General features: G+C 35.9%; 1 long non-coding RNA gene across 2 annotated transcripts in view; it reads right to left on the bottom strand.

The window, feature by feature from the left end:
- Positions 1-16,191, bottom strand: part of LOC136292203 (uncharacterized) — a 41,119-nt gene that overhangs the window by 21,405 nt on the left and 3,523 nt on the right. The window contains exons 2-3 of one of the 2 annotated variants that reach the window (XR_010721851.1): positions 3,560-3,829; positions 2,429-2,552 (exon numbers count right to left, since the gene is read on the bottom strand). This is a non-coding gene — a long non-coding RNA (uncharacterized lncRNA). The remainder of the gene's footprint in view (positions 1-2,428; positions 2,553-3,559; positions 3,830-16,191) is intronic. The other variant, XR_010721850.1, reaches the window with a different exon arrangement.

Raw genomic sequence — 16,191 nt, 5'->3', positions numbered from 1 at the left:
CACACAAATATGTCTCAGGAAAATCTTATTACTTACTACCACACACTTAATTAGAATAAAATAGGTGCCGCAGGATTATGAAAATAGGGGTGAGAAATGGCTGTGTCTGGGTTACTCCCCTACCCCTGCCCTACTGGGTGCTGTAGGTGTGCTCTCCTGGAGGTAATTTATTCCTGAGAGGCTGAAGTTTTTTGATATTTCTGTCCTAAACTCCAGTATGTTTTCCCAAATACAGATATATTTCTTTTCAGAACAGCTTTTATTATATTAGGGCTTAAAGACCAATAGTACGGAAGTGGGAAGAGTGGAACGTGTAACGAGGAGGGAAGAGGCAGAGTCAAAACTTCCCATATCTAAAAATATTGCATAGACTAGAGGGATAAACCATTTTCCATGGCCCTTACACATGAAACAAGTGTCACTAAGTATAAATTGCAGCAAAGTGATTTAGATCAGCCCCCGTTGAAAAGCTTTCTGGCAATAGGACAAACAGAGACTACAGCAGTTGGAAAGTTAAAATGTGGGGCAGCCTAGCAAATACACAGCCCAAGTGGGGTGGGGCATGCCAGCTAAGCTAAAGCTTCCTGAAGCCCTTCCAGCTTGGTTGTCTCTGAATTTTTTATGTTCCTATAGAATGGCCTCAACTAAAGCAATTTTAGGAGCAATTCAGTCTGAAGAATGCAAATACTGTACCCCAGGATAAAAGTTTGGACTTCTCTTTTGAGAGAGGAAAGCAAGAAACGCTCATGGAAAAAAAAAGACAGCTTCATACTGAAGAAATACTCTGGTGAGAAAGAATTAGGCATCAATTTAAATAAAATTTTTTGGTGAGATTAATTTGGAAAGAGTTGGAACTACATTTGAACTACTCAGAAATAATTTCTCATACATACCAATATTCCCTATGAATGGCTCAGCTGACACTTGTAGAAACAGCTATTAGCACAATAAAAATAGCACCAATTTATGCATTTTACACAATACTCTGCATTCCAGCTTCTAGAAATTTCCTACATTTTCTGGATGGCTATCTTTGTTTCTACATGCTTTCACACTGCCTAGTCCTTGAAACCTACTGTAGCAATATCTTTTAACAGAGGCAGCATACAAGCAAAATGCACTTCTAAAAGGAGAAAATGCTTCAAGCTGTAGATCTATATATAGAGTTACCTGAGATGTTTGTCTTTTAAAGAAATATATTTTGATAGTGGATAACCTACTTCTAAAAGCTCCACCATGTAATCTCCAACAGAATTTCCTTTTCTCTAACCTTAGCCTGTTCTATTAAAAGTACAGTTTTGTGCTGTGGTGTACTCCACAGTATCCATGCATATCAAGAAATGGTGACAAGATGTAGAGGGACAGCAAGACTATTAAATATCCATCATGCCACTCTGGATCAGGCTTAATGCAATCAGAAACACATGACTACATCAACTTATCTCCTTTGATCAAATGTGATTAAGTAAGTCATTAATTTTCAAGACAAATAAAAAATGCAAGATCATTTTATTATAAATGTAAATGCCTGTCTTCTTAAATGATTTTTCTAAAGGAAGCCCTTCTAATACAGAACTTTGTATACTTCAGAGAACAGTTGTTTTAACATTGGTTTTAATTTTAATGAAACATTATGTATTTGTATGCATGTCTTCTTTCCTTTTTTCTCACACTGCTCATGTTGTCAAGCAAAATTTGTGCATCAGCTTGATCAAGATAATTTCATTATACCATTGTTACCATTATGACTTGGGCAATTAGTAGTTTATAAGAATAAATTTATAGCAATCAGTGATTGAGGCACATTTGCAGTAGTCAGGGTGTAATAAAGCCCAATCAATTTCTTTCATTTAATATGTAGGCTGTGACCCCAGTTTTGATGAGAACTCTTAGCTATTTCATCTTTAAATAAAAAAGAATGTCTGCAAGCAATTATAGTGGTGTGTTAATTGGATATTCCTTTTTATCTTTTATACTACAGAATGCATTGCTAACGAAATCCTTGTTTTCTCTCTCATTCCCTTTCTCTCTTCCTCTCTGTAATGAACTGATATTGACTTGGTGTATTTTGCTGAGACAATGGGCCAGATTTTGATTTTCAGTAGCACTGGTGTAAATCTGGAGTGACTTCTCTAAATTAGATAGAATTACTGAGATATCTATGCACAAACTGAAACCAAACCCCACTCCTCTCTCCTCAGTTTTTGTTGCCAGTGACAGAGAACCTAATTCAGAGCTGAGTGCCTCTGCAAGATCTGATCAGCCCCTGTCTTGTATCTGAGCTGAAGTATGGGCTGGCATGCAGGATTCAAAGGGGTGATTCCTAAGCTTAAAGCATTGGGAAAGCTTGGTCTTTGCCTAAGGTGCTCTGCTGAATTAATTCTGTGCTGATTTAAGATATGTGATGATAGATGAAAGTAATACACACCACGGGAAGGAATGAGGCTCCAGCCCTGATCTAATCAGCATTACTCAGCCCGAGCTGCGCATGTTTCATGTTCCAGGAAATCACCCATTGACCTGGACAGGTCCATCATTTGGGTAACAAGTTCCTGCACAGGACAAAGAGAGTTTAGGTAAAAGGTTTTGTGGGCTCAGTATGCACGCATTGAAACAGTTAGCCAAGAATTCGCTTCATATTTATATCCCATGTAGTGGTTTTTTAACACAATGCAAAATATCATTTTCAGCATTTCCTTGTGTTTGTATTAGTATTTTAAAGATTCTCCAAACACAACAAGGAAAATTACATTTTTTATTTTTTTAAACCTCTTCTTGGACATAACTTCTAGTATTTCTGCAATCAAATTCTCCAATAATTAAATAACCCTTGCATTTATTACTTTAGCAAGGGTATAACTTACCTTGGAAACATTTTTTATTTTTTTCATATCAATAATTATGCAAGAAAGAAATTTTAAAAGCAAAAAATTACCATTCTTCAGTGGTAAATTTTCATGTCCTGTCACACTTCAGGCAAAATCATTTGTATAAAATTTATCACTTGTACCAGAACACATCAAAACAATTACAGTCTCACCTGATCCGATTTAGGTGCCCTCTGATCTATTCAAATGTTTCACTCCAGTTCTGTGATTTAGCAATACTTGTGATAGTTTGCTACCTGCAAGCTTGATTTCTAACTTAATTCTTTTATTCAACATTTTCTGAGGCTGAGGCAATGAAATCCTGAAATCTTTAGTCTTTAATCAAGCAAAAATCCCACTGAAATTAAAAAATCTTACTTGCTGGAAAACTCAGTGAAGACTTAAGGGTTATACTCTGCTTTGTATCTCAGAAAACTTAACCCTCCAAATATATTTGAACCTATTATGGGGAGAAAGGTTACTGATATACAGAAATAGAGAAAGCATCAAAACATTAATGAAAATAATACCAGTAACATGTCTCAGACAAATGGAGAGCTAGCAAAAAAACAGGCAGAAATGCCTTGTAAATGTAAGCGTATATATACAAAAATATATATGTACACATACATCCATGTCTCTAAATGACTGGAGATACTGTGACAAAAAAATGTTCAGTATCTTTAACTTACTAGTCAACTTTGTTGTGTTTCTTAGTCATTCACAGTCTTAGGAGCGAGGAGGAGAAGGACAGAAGGAAAAGATCTCTTTTTAATGAACGCCATGGACATAGTTGAGGAAGAATTTCAGCTCTCAATTCTGACACGGATTTCCTCCTAGTCTTTTATAAAATTGCTTCTTTGAGCCAAGCCTCAGTTTCTCTTCTGCAAAATAGCACTTCCTAAATAAACACTTAATGTCTTCCTTGTTCAGAGCTTGTAAATAATTTTTGCAACTACAGCCTTGAATTTAAAAAAAAAAAAAAAAGTATATCAATATAATTTGGAATGGTTAAAAATAAGAGAACTGTGAATAAATCATATTTTCAATGAACAAAATGGTAATATTTTCAAATTGTAGTAGCTTCTTTCTATTTTGCCCATCGCCATAAAACATTTTAGGACCAAAGCTTGCACTGGCTTTAAGATGGACTTTAATTTCTACCCTTCTTTAATTCACTGTATAACATTTAATTTTCATTACCTTTTATCCTTTAATCAACCACACCATTATATAAGCATTGAGATCCAGACATAATAACAAAACCAAAAATTCAAAACCAAAAAAATTTGAATTTTTTTCAGTACATCTTTTCAGGCAAATGCCCTGGCAAGGTGTCAGGTCCTCACCAAAGCCATTTTATCACTCCCCTTCTTTAGCTGGACAGAGGAGGGAAAATACAATGAAAGGCTCACGGGTTGAGATAGAGACAGGGAGAGATCAATCACCAGTTACTGTCATGGGCAAAGCAGGCTCCACTTGGGGAAATTCATTTAATGTATTACCATTTAAATAAGACTATGAGAATGAGCAGTAAAACCTCATCCTGAAAACACCTACTCTCAACCTCTCCATTCTTCCTGGGCTAAACTTTACTCCTGATTTCTCTGCCTCCTTCCCTCCCAGCAGCTCAGGGGGACGGAAATCGGGGTTGCAGTAAATTCATCATGTTGCCTCTCTCCCTCCTGCCAGGTCCCTGCTCCAGCACGGGCTACCCGTGGGGTCCCAGCCTCCTTCAGGCATCCTCCTGCTCCGCCTTGGGGTCCTCCATGAGCTGCCAGGGAATCTTGACCCTGGCACCTGGAACATGCCCTCCTCCTGCTCCTTCTTCACTGACCTAGGTGCCTAGAGGTCTGCTCCTCTCACATATTCTCATCACTCCTCTCTTCTCTCGCTGCAATTGCTGCTGCACAGTGGCTTCTTCCCCTTCTTACATACATCATCCAAATATCCAGAGGGAAGCACACGTGCACTAATGCCCTCACAGACATCCAAGGAAAAACATACATCTGTAAGCCTTGCCAATCTCCCCCTGACAAACAGCAGGCTGGTGGAAAAATCAGCAAGAAACAACAGAAATTTCCCTAACTTCTGAGCATGAAAGAGGCTTATTATTTAAAAATAAATAAAAACCAGGAGCACGAAACAGTTATTCTGGTGATTTTGATAAACTCTAAAAGATATTTCTAAACAATCAGTGACACTACTTATTAATTTTGTTTAACTGAAAAGCATCTAAGAGATATTTGTTGTGTAGGACTAGCCTAGTGAAGCATGATCACAACTATGAAGTAACTAGTCAAATACCCCAAAGCGTTTACAGAATATAACAAATGTGTCTGAAGGTGTGCTGACTTTGCAGGTTTTTCTGATATCACATTCTGTTACATGGCAATACTGACAATTGAAGAAAAACATTAGTCTTTTTTTTTCCCCTGTGGGTAAAACACTGCAATTTAATCACACCATTCCCTATTACATGCAAAAATAAAAAGAAAAATCCTATGACAACAACTTTGCACCACATATAGGAAAAAAAATACTGGCAGTGAAAAGTTAAAATATTTATTGGTTTTCTACTTAAGATGTTGTTAACTCAGTGGATTATTTCTACAGAAACCAAACAGGACGGTATGAAAATTCCTCGGCTTGCATCAGTACATGAATTTGAAAACGTGTTTCAAAATTGCGTTTAAATAATATCTTCTTGTGGTGTTATCCAGTTGCCAGAGTTTATTGATTTGAATGATACTTATTAGCAAGATGGGGGTGAAAAGAGTCTTCTTTTTTGTCACAGTTGTTTTGTGCAGCTATTGATGTGATAAAACAATTTCATTTGTGGAATACTGTAAAGCAGCAGCTGCCTAATGGAAAAGAAATACTTTAAGAAATTGCATGAATAAAGGCTTCTAGGTGTTTAAACCTCTGGTCAAATGAGACAATTTATAATGTTAACAAACTTAATTCCAGAAGAAGTTGTATCACAATTGGACCTGTCACCATTCTACAAGTAACTGTCCCTTATGATTCATTATGACCCACCCTGCTTGACGTGTGGACTGAGTGCAAACAGAGTGTGGAGAGTGAGTAGGGAGAGGAGAGATAACAGAGATAAATCTAAATTCATTCTGGAAGCAGTCACACTCAATGACATATTCACTGACTTCTTCAACAGCTCATTTGATAATGTTCTTTCTGCACTATTCATTTTTCTGAAAGATGAAAGCTGGCTGAAGATCTCATCTGCTCACTGATGCAGGGAGAAGATTTGAAATTAGCACAAAAATAAAAAAAGGGAGGGGTGGGGTGGTGTGGAAGGCAAGCACTTTCTGATTAACAGTTTCTTGGTCCTGACAGGGAAGGTTAAACACTCTGCCTTTTCAGGTCACCTTTAATTAGATATGTATTATAATTCTACAATATGTCAATGGGCTGACTCTGTCTGGCAGAATTGTGCTTAGAGAAGGGGGAATACATTTATCACAATAATTAATTGCTTGAAGAATGGAAACATTGTTTTCTGCCTCAGCTTGTAACATGATACATATTAGTATAAATTTTTTATTACTGTTCTACACAAGGCTCAATCCAGGAGGTTAATAGTGTGATTGTAAGGAAGGTGCAAAAAGGGTCAGTAATTCTTGGCCTTTAATAAATTCCTGGTTTGAGTTTCCTTTCTTTTTTTTTTTTTAAGTGAGGAAGTAAGGGGAGGAGAAGACAATGCTAATTGCATTAGCCAGCCAGAATGTTATATAGTTCATTACTGGAAATGAGAATTAAAACACCAGCTAACTGCTTTTCTCCACTGGTACTGAAAATACACCACACCTGCTTCTGCTGATTTGCCCAACTTGTTAATTATCCAGAAAAATCTGGGTCAGTATTTTATGACCAAATTAGTTACCAGCTAAAGATTACAACTGCCTTGCCAACAGGAAATTAAGAAGTGTCATATTAAGTGGGGGCAAAAATAAAAATATGATACTTGTAGGTTATTTTGGGGATTTGTTTTTAGAAAACACTTTAAAAGAACACTTTGCATTAAATCTCTTTTAATTTTTCTCCAAGAATTTAAAATGCTTGTCAACGTTTCAGAACTGTCAAGAGAGTTTACCAGCAGCTCAGAGAAGTTCCTGCTGCTTTGCATGAGCACTGACAGGCACAATATGTACCTGTAACCACACAGGCACTTCATCAGCACTGCTGTATCTACTCTTGAATGGGGAACACAGAAAAGCTCTTGCAGGCACAGTCCTCTTCTTTCACTTACTTCACTGCAAATATGTGTGTGAACATGCACATTTTTGTGCTTTCACGTCCATTTCGTCATTAGGGAAAAAAAAAGAAAAAAAAAAAGAAAAAAGAATAAAGAAAAAAACCCCACCACAAACCAATAAAAACCACAAAGAAAAAGTGTCAGAGCCACAGAGAGCTACATCCTGACAGATACACAGCTCCCAACTCTTGGATTAGTCAGATACTCGTTTGCTTATTCCACTCTCTAGGCCACCCTTCAGATGCTGTCTTTGCCTACCCCTACTGCTCACTGGACTCATTCAGTTTTCTCTGATCACATTACAATATTTCCTGAATTAATTAATCAATCAATCCTTTCCTCCATCCAATAACTCTTTTTTTTTCCAGATTCATAATTTCTCTTATCAAACACCCATTTTTCTCCCATCCATAAGAGATGGGGAAAGGCAGGAGATGAAAGGGGTGTGTGAAGGGAATTCACTGAATTATATGCCTGAATGTACCCAGCAAACCTGCTTCTTATTTAAATCAGGAAAGAGGAAAAAACAATATAAACGACTACAATTATATCCACAAATCGTTTTGATGCTTCCTAAATGTGTTAAACTCCCTTGGAAAATAAAAGGAGAACCTGCAAAAATTGCAAGTACATTTTAAGAGGCTTTCAAAACACTTCTCATTAATTCAGCACTCCACGTTTGTGTTCCTTTTCTAGTTTAGACTGTTTTGTCTCCGAAAATATGACAGAAAATTATATAGCATAGTATCTTTAATACTAGTACTCTTCCTCTGTCTGCAAAGCAAAGATCAAATAAATAGCCCTCAGAATAAGCCCAATTAAAAATAGAAAGAAACTGATACATTGGATCTTTAGATAGAATAAATACACAAGTAAAAATGAAACCTTTTGTAAACTTTATTTTAGAAAAATACCATAAAACCCCAGAACATGACCCACAAAATTCCACCCCTCCAGAAAGACACATACTTATGAACAAAAAGAATGAGAAATTAGAGTACTTTTCTATTTTAAAAAAAAAGTTTCAATTGCGTTCTAGATAAGTCCAAAATTTCATGAAACAGCCATTCTTATAGAAGGGAGTATGATTATATTTTTCCCCTTACAACAAATAGAAATATTACACAAACCCAGCAGAGATTGTTAATCAGCAGTGGCTCTGTGCAAGATGTGAAATGAACAGTGAGACTTCCAGTCACTTAGGTGACTTTTTATTGATGTAGCACATTTCTAACCATAATAAATAAGTTTTTCTTTTAACAAATTTTGGACTTTCTATGTTGTCTGCCACCTGATGTTCTCTCATTTACAGACCGAAAATGAGCTTTAAATATTGTCAAATGGATTGCTCCTGTTATGCATTCATTTTTATGGATATAAAGAACTTGCAACACAGTGGAGATTCAGAATCAGGAGTTGGTAGATGCTCCGGAAGTCATGACATATTCCAAAAGGAATCACTATGAATATTTTTCGCACGATTATGAGACAGAATCTGCTTTAGTTCAGTCTCCTACGTGTTGCCTAGAAGGCTGTAAAATTTTTTCTGATGTAGGGGAACTGCAAAACACCTAAACAAAAATTCTATTGCAGCAGTAATTCATTTCAGAAGGGAAAGCTGTGTAAAAGTGAGGAAGCTGGTTAAAAGGAAAGTTTGTTAAAAGGAGAAATGATAAAGAAAACAGTCATAAGGCTGTTAGACAATCTATTTATTTAGCTACCATCATCACTGAGGTTTAAGGGGAAAATGGAGATTCGTCATAGTCTAATATCTACTGAAATTTCTGGAATGGTCAAACAGAGCAAAATAGGAAAGAATGGGTGTAAGCTACAAGAATTGTTAATAAAATTATTTCAAATTCCTCTCAAACAAAATGATTTTAAATACCCTTCAAGACCTATGCATGAGAAGTATAATAAACTCAGGTTAAGAAATATTAGGCTGGAGCAAGTGACTGAAAGCAACTACTTGTACAAAAATGCGAAAGGAAGGAGGTGAAGTTGCCCTGGAGGAGCCTTTCTTATGAGGGGTGCATCAGTGGATTTGTCTGATACTGAAGAACCAGTCAGAGGGATAATGGAAAAAAATCATTAAATGAGCAATAACAAATTGTCCTGAACTGGCAGAATTCACCCAAGAGATCTAAAGTAATACAAGTATGAATTTCACCTATTTTGGATGTTATCATGAATCAGACCAGATAACAAAGAAATAGAAGGCAATAAAGGTGAAGCAAATTCTCCATAAGAACTTCCAGGAGATTCTAAGGAGCTAAAGAGCCGTAAATCTGACTTCTGCAACAGACATGTTGGTGGAAATATAACAAAGAGTAGAACAGGAAGAAAAGCAGGTAATAAGTTGGAGTGGACAACAATCCAGACATTTTTGTAGATCAACTCAAGCCTCACAAATCTATTCATTTTTTGAAAGAGTCAATGAATGTGTTGCTAGGAGTAATATACTCTCCGCCTGAACTTCTAACAACCTTCCGGCAAAGGCTCTGTTTTAAAGGTGTTTCTAAAATGGAAAACATTTATCAGTGGAGAGTAGGTGTCCAGGTATCTACATTTCAGAGACTGGAAAGGACAGAAATTAATGGCCAATTTTCCCAATGTACAAGTGTTAACTGTGGAACTCTATAACAACAAAAGAAAACCACAAACACACAAAGAACTGAAAACAAAACTGACCCAAAGAATCAAAAAAACCCACGCCCCTCCCCCCCCAAAAAAAAACATGGAGAGAAAAAATTGAAGAGAATGATAGCAAAGAATTGCTAAGTATCTCACAATATGGATTGATTGCATGATAAACTTCTTAACAAAATTTAAATTGATAAATTAAAAGTGATACAAACAGTAGATATAGAGAGGAAAAAAAAATTCTTATTATGTCTACCCCGTGATGGATGTTAATTTACTTGTAACCTGTCAGGATAGAGATCTTGAAGTCATTACACATCTTGCAATGGTATTTCTATGAAAATGTCAGCTCGGCTTAGCAGCAGCTAAGAAGACAAATAGAACATTAGGAATTATTTGGAAAGCATTAAGAGCTTAGTAGAGAAAGCCTTATGGCTATTAAAGAAATCCATGACATTCATGTAATTGTGGTCACTCCATCTCAGGAAGGATACAGCAGAACTAAACATGATGTAGGAAGGATTATCAGAGATCAAAAATTATTTCCATTTGAAAAAAATTAAATGGACTAGCTTGAAAGGCTCAGAGGGAATACCATAGACACATGGAAGCATGATATGCAGAAGAGAATTGGAAACCATCACTCAATAAGGAAGTGACAAGTATCCCAAGGAATTCTCAGCTGCAAATTTTAAACAAATCCAGGTTAACACTTTTTTTTAATGTAATATGTAATTAAACTGTGAGACTCCTCACAGAAGGATATCGAAAAATGAAATTGTATTGAAAAGCTGTTAGGAAAATTCATGACAGAAGCAATAATTAAGGGCTATCAAACAAAAAGATGGACTCACAATACTGAGCTGCTCTGCAGATTGTTAGAAGTTAAGAGGGAAAAAGTGGGGAATTATCAGTTACACTTCCTCTCTCCTTAGAGGCATCTCTGCCAGGAGATCTTCCCTCTTCTTCACATGGATAATGTCAAAGCCAGGAAGGAATGGAGAAGATGGAAGAAAAGTCAGACTTCACACAACCACTGTTTCACTGACATATTTGCTTCCTGGAGCCATGACTGTCCACCAGAAGAGCAATTTACAACAAGACTGAAATGCTATCTTAGATATGTCATAAAAAGCCAAGGACTAATAACTGCTCATTAAACTTCATTCCTTTTCTTTGCTTGTGTTGGTAAGTTATTGATGTAATAATTAGGGATGAAACTGTCACATTATGACCTAAGGGTATATTCATGAAAGCGTATGGACAACAAAGGATGAAGGAAAAAGAAATAGTCATAATCCAAAGTTGCCATGTTAAATTCAGATTCTGTGCTAGTTAGACTGTTCTAGTGATTCTGGAATTTACAAGTTACCTGAAAGCATTACAAGCAGAAAAACTGACACAAATATCTTTTCACATTCTCCGTTGTAAGATTCAAAGGTGAAGTGAGCTTGGAAAAAAGGGGAGAGAGCAAAGATAATAACAACAATATAACTATTTTATTTAATATCATTTTACTTAAACATTTTTAAAGTAATCTACAATTCAAGCCATGGTCTTTAAAATGGTATTAAAACTCATTCTCTTCTCTTCCTCCATTAATTCCTAAAAATGATAAATAGAAATAGAAATCCTCTCATCAAACGTGTAAAGCCTTTTCTCTTCAATGCCTCAGACTGTATGTTCTTCACTGACTGGAATGCTCAATTTTATACATATATCACAATGCACTGATTATCTCCAAAGAAGTCTCCTCTCTTTTAAAGAGGAAGGCAAACTTTGAAGTTTGCTCCATGAAGCACTGGACTATGAGTTTTGTCAGCTACAGCTGATGTGTCAAAAAACAATTCTATTCAAATGAAGAGTCAGCCAAGCTTCATATTAGGCTTGGGCATACGATTATAAATCATAGCAGGAATTCAGGCTAACAAAGAACAATATTTCTTTATTCTCTTCTGGGTGATAAGTCATTTGTACAAAACAAAGGGTAAGTAGAAAGTCTGTAATAAACTGAATAGAGAAAAAATATCAGGACTACCTACTGCTGCAAATTCACGTTTTCTTCTTGACACTTTGCAACCAGAAAACGTCCTTGCTCATAAAGCGTAAAACTATGGGAAAGTTGCTGGGTTTAAAAGCAGACGTGAAATTTTACAATTTCTATCCATGCACCAAAACATGGTGTGTATTTTATTTTATTTTAAATCTGTATATAACTCTTCAGGAAGGTTCAGGAACATAAAGTGTCATCAGCAAGCCAAATGTCCTTTAGTCCAGGTTCATGGATACAGGCAGGAAACCTGTGACACTCTGGAACCTTGGGCTCTCAAGCACCTCTGGAAAAGCAGCATCTGGCACATCCAAGGGGGTTCTTACAGAGCACACCATCCTTATAAAATTTATCTCTCTGTCTATCATAAGTGCCCTAAAAATTTTCTTCACAATGCAAACAGCTGAAGCTGTATTTTAAGAAAATTAAATCATCTTCATGAAACAAACAAAGAAAATTTATCCTTTAAAAAGGTAATAGCTACTGTTTATAGATGAATTCTTCAGTAGGTGTGTTATTTCTTAAAATCCCTAAACTCCTCAAGGTAGTTCTGTTAAAAGATGCATTTAGACTTGATGTTGTTTTAACATTTGCAGCAAGTCAGTAGGATGGACTGCAAAATGCAAAACAAAATTTTAAAGTGTGTCTAAGAACAGCTTTCAGAGTGCTTAAAGGAGTAAGGGACAAAAGCCCCAGTAAAAAGATAATTTTTAAATTGCTATTCCCTACTAAAATAACAACCATCAAGAGGAGTATCTGCACAAAGGATCAAACATGAAAAACAAAAGTATCTGAAAAGAATTTCTCCCTGGTGAACCTGTCTTTAATACTACACAGTTTTTCCTGGAATTTATGGTAAAATGTTTAGAAAGTAAGTTTGTCTTTACATAACATTTTCAATATATAAATTTTATGAAATTTTTTCATGCTCTTTCACCAGGTAGAAGCATCAGAAGTTTCTTAACTAATGGTGAAAATTTCACTCCCTTTAAAAGAAAAATGAAAATAAAAATCTGACTTACATATTAAGGAAAATAATTGAGCCACTTCCTGCTAAATTTGAGAGAAACAATTCTGAGACTACAATTTTGTTCTGACTTAACCTTTCCTACACCAAATTCACCAAAGTGTGTTAGCTTTGCAATAACTTTCAGTCTTTTTTTTTTTCTCCTGAAGATATTTCTATCGGGATTCTATCTAAGCGCATATATACCTTAGAGTATGTGGTTACATTTCTAAGTTCTGTGCACATAACAAAAGCAAATATTTTTTCTTAGAGAATTTGAAATAAAAAAACATGATTAATTTGAGTACATAGCAGACTTTTCATATCTGGTATTTCTTATTTGCAGCATACCTCAAGTGCTGTTTGTGCAGAAATGAATGAAATATAAAAATCCAGTCTCAGTGCAAGACTTAATTATTAGTCACTTTTGGCCAATAGTAAAGGAATTGCCAGATAATAAATGATACCAGAAGATGGACAGAAACAGTTCTGCAGTTTTCTAGTTCTGCCAGTCAAAACCAAAAATAGCTGCCATACACATTTATTAAGTCACATATGAAGATTAAGGAAGTAGGGATGAAGTGCAAGAATTTTTTTTTTCATTGCAATTTCAGAATTTTGGAAAGAAAACGCAGGTTTTAAAGATCATATTTGTGCAGTACGTACCTTCTTCTATTTCCATACATTTTACCTTTCTAATCTGTGAAATACAAGAGGAAAAAAAAATCCAATTTCCATGTTGCTCAGTGCTACAGATGCTGCTGCTATGGAAACTACCCTTCATGTGCCAGAAATGAAGACATACAGTTGATGTACAGTTACTGCAATGCAAAGCAGCATTACTTTTTAATTTTTCCATTAAAAGTCTAATATAAATGCCTAAAACATTGCTTCAATGCATTATGCATTCTACTACTCCTAGTGAACTCCATAACACTTTTGACTACAGAGTGTTGCAAGAGATTTCAACGGAGCTGTCAGCTCATTGTCTGAGGCATACAAAAGAACATTGTGTAGTGGAAGTTGGAAAACATAGGGCTCTATAATAACCTGCTTGTTTATAAAACTGAAATGATGACATTTATCTAATAACAGCTCTAGCTGGAATCTATGTACTCTTGAAAAGTAAAGTAAGGAATAATAAATGTTGCTGTTTTGATCACAAACAACACCTGGCCTAGTGTGAAGATGAGGGGTAAAGAGAAAGTGACCTCTTCCCCCCCAGCTTGTATTTTGAGCTTGGACTTCTTTTTTCCTCTTCTCTAAAGGTCCCTGTTCACACGTCTCCTGAAACTTTCAAGGAATTTTGGTTTTACCTCTCTAATCTGACTACGATAAAATTATGAGAATGAACAGGCCCTCATCTATCAGCTGTACAGACTCACTATTCTGTAGGAATGTTTTAAGTATTACTACTGCCCATATTCTGCCATCATTTTAACTTTTTGGATTTGAAGGCATGTTTTTGTTCTTTTCTCTGCAACATCTTCCTAAACCATTACCACAACCAACAGTTGTCTCTTCTGAATTTCTCCACTAAAATTCAAGAGAAATAAAAGGCAAGGAGCAGTTCAAAGGACCAAAATCAGTCTAATTTATTCAGGAATAGCTGAAATGTTAAAAAACCAAAATTACAACACAGGGACAACTGCTGAAAAAGAATTACCAGAGTGACTTAAGCCACAGGTATTTCTGTTTTATTTTTTACCGTGCTCATGCAGAAAAAAAAAAAAATTCTTCACTATTTTTAGAGAGTTTGAAGAAAAGAGATGGAAATTTGAATGACAATAACTCATATATTAATTAAAAATCCAAATTTTTTAAATAGTTAATGGTTCTAGAGAAGTCCAGATTAAGGCTTGTGGGTGTGTTTCTATAAACACTCACAATTGCACTGGTGCAGGACCGTGTGCTCCTCACCCCTGAACAATTAACTCAGTAAAACCAAAGGGTGAACATCCAAAAATGGCAGGCATATTGCTGAGGCTACAGCTCCCTCAGCACTCAAGTGTCATAACATCCAGACAACAGTTTCTCTAACTCAACCCCCCAAAATGTCATCATGATGAAATCCGCAGACTTGTGAATAGCAGAGTAACTTTAACAGAGGAGTAAAGGCAGGAAAAAATAATAACACTGGCTGCATTGGGAATGATGCCATTACAAACTGCAGGAGCTGGAGACAGGACATCAGAGAGCAGGTGTTGTCCATAACATGGAGTTAAATGAGCTGGGAAGGACAGAAAGAAATTAGAAGTTCCTACTCTCCACGGCATTCCTGCCACAACAGCCTCCAATAGTTTTGTATTACTTAAATTCTCAAGTAAAAATGTGAATAAAAATGGGATTTTTCTCTGAGCTAAAATGGAAAGTTGCAGAGCCTCCCTAATCCTAATCCCAGTCACACAAAGCCAAACCACTCCTGTGCCTGGTCTTTTGCTCTGCAGAATGGGTTAGCAGTCTTTGCCTTTATGCTTCTCCCGAAGCCATGTGGAAATGTTGAGGGTTTAACAAACCTGACCCTCCTTTTCCACTCCTCATCAGCATATTTCTGCCAGGCTTTTCTAAAATTAGAGCCATGGCACAACACATAGAAGCTTTTGTAAATTTCAGTACATCATTCTACAGAGGTTATGAGGAAACAGAAGTAAGGAATTTTTCAAGAGTCACGGTGAGAAAATACATTTTCATTGCGCTGGAGTGAAGAAATTGTCAGTGTGCTGTGTAGATCCTGTAGCCTCAGCCTCACTCAACAATCCAAAAGGATCAAGGTATGTAAACTACAGGCTAACCCGTGCTAAGGAGAGTGCAAAACTTCATTAATACTTGGAGCCCTTTAAATCAATATTTAGACATTTAATTATTTTGTTCAATTTACCTGAATATATTAGGAAAGTCTGTTAAAACTATGAGGGCTCCCTCTGATTAACATACTTGAATCAGCAAAAGGTGCCAATTAGACAAAAATCTACTTGCTTTTCTGGTCTATCATAAAATTTGCATAATTTTGCAATTATTTTAGCATTTTGGGTATACAATAAAAATGTTTTTCTGCTTTTTAATTTTAAGCTATATTCTACATGTTTTAAATCTCCCTCCCTTATAAACACTTTGAGTAAAACATAAAAGTATTTTTGGCTTTGTCAAATCCACAAAATTTTTGTTTCTGTCACCAAAAGGTCCTCATGTATCAAAGATCATTAAGTAAGACTTGTGATTTTCTAATCAAAAATATATTTACAGATTATATTGTAAATTAGAGCTTTTGTAGACATAATTATTTTTCTTGCAGTTCAAAAATACTTAGCTAACTTGACACTCTCTCAGATAATGAGACTTTCCTCTGTAC

Source organism: Chamaea fasciata, unplaced genomic scaffold, assembly GCF_029207755.1.
Source record: "Chamaea fasciata isolate MVZ Bird 193981 ecotype frontalis unplaced genomic scaffold, bChaFas1.0.hap1 SCAF_7, whole genome shotgun sequence".
NCBI classification, from domain to species: Eukaryota; Metazoa; Chordata; class Aves; order Passeriformes; family Sylviidae; genus Chamaea; species Chamaea fasciata.
The sequence above is the reverse complement of the archived record's forward strand: the minus strand, read 5'-3'. Positions and strand labels throughout refer to the sequence as shown.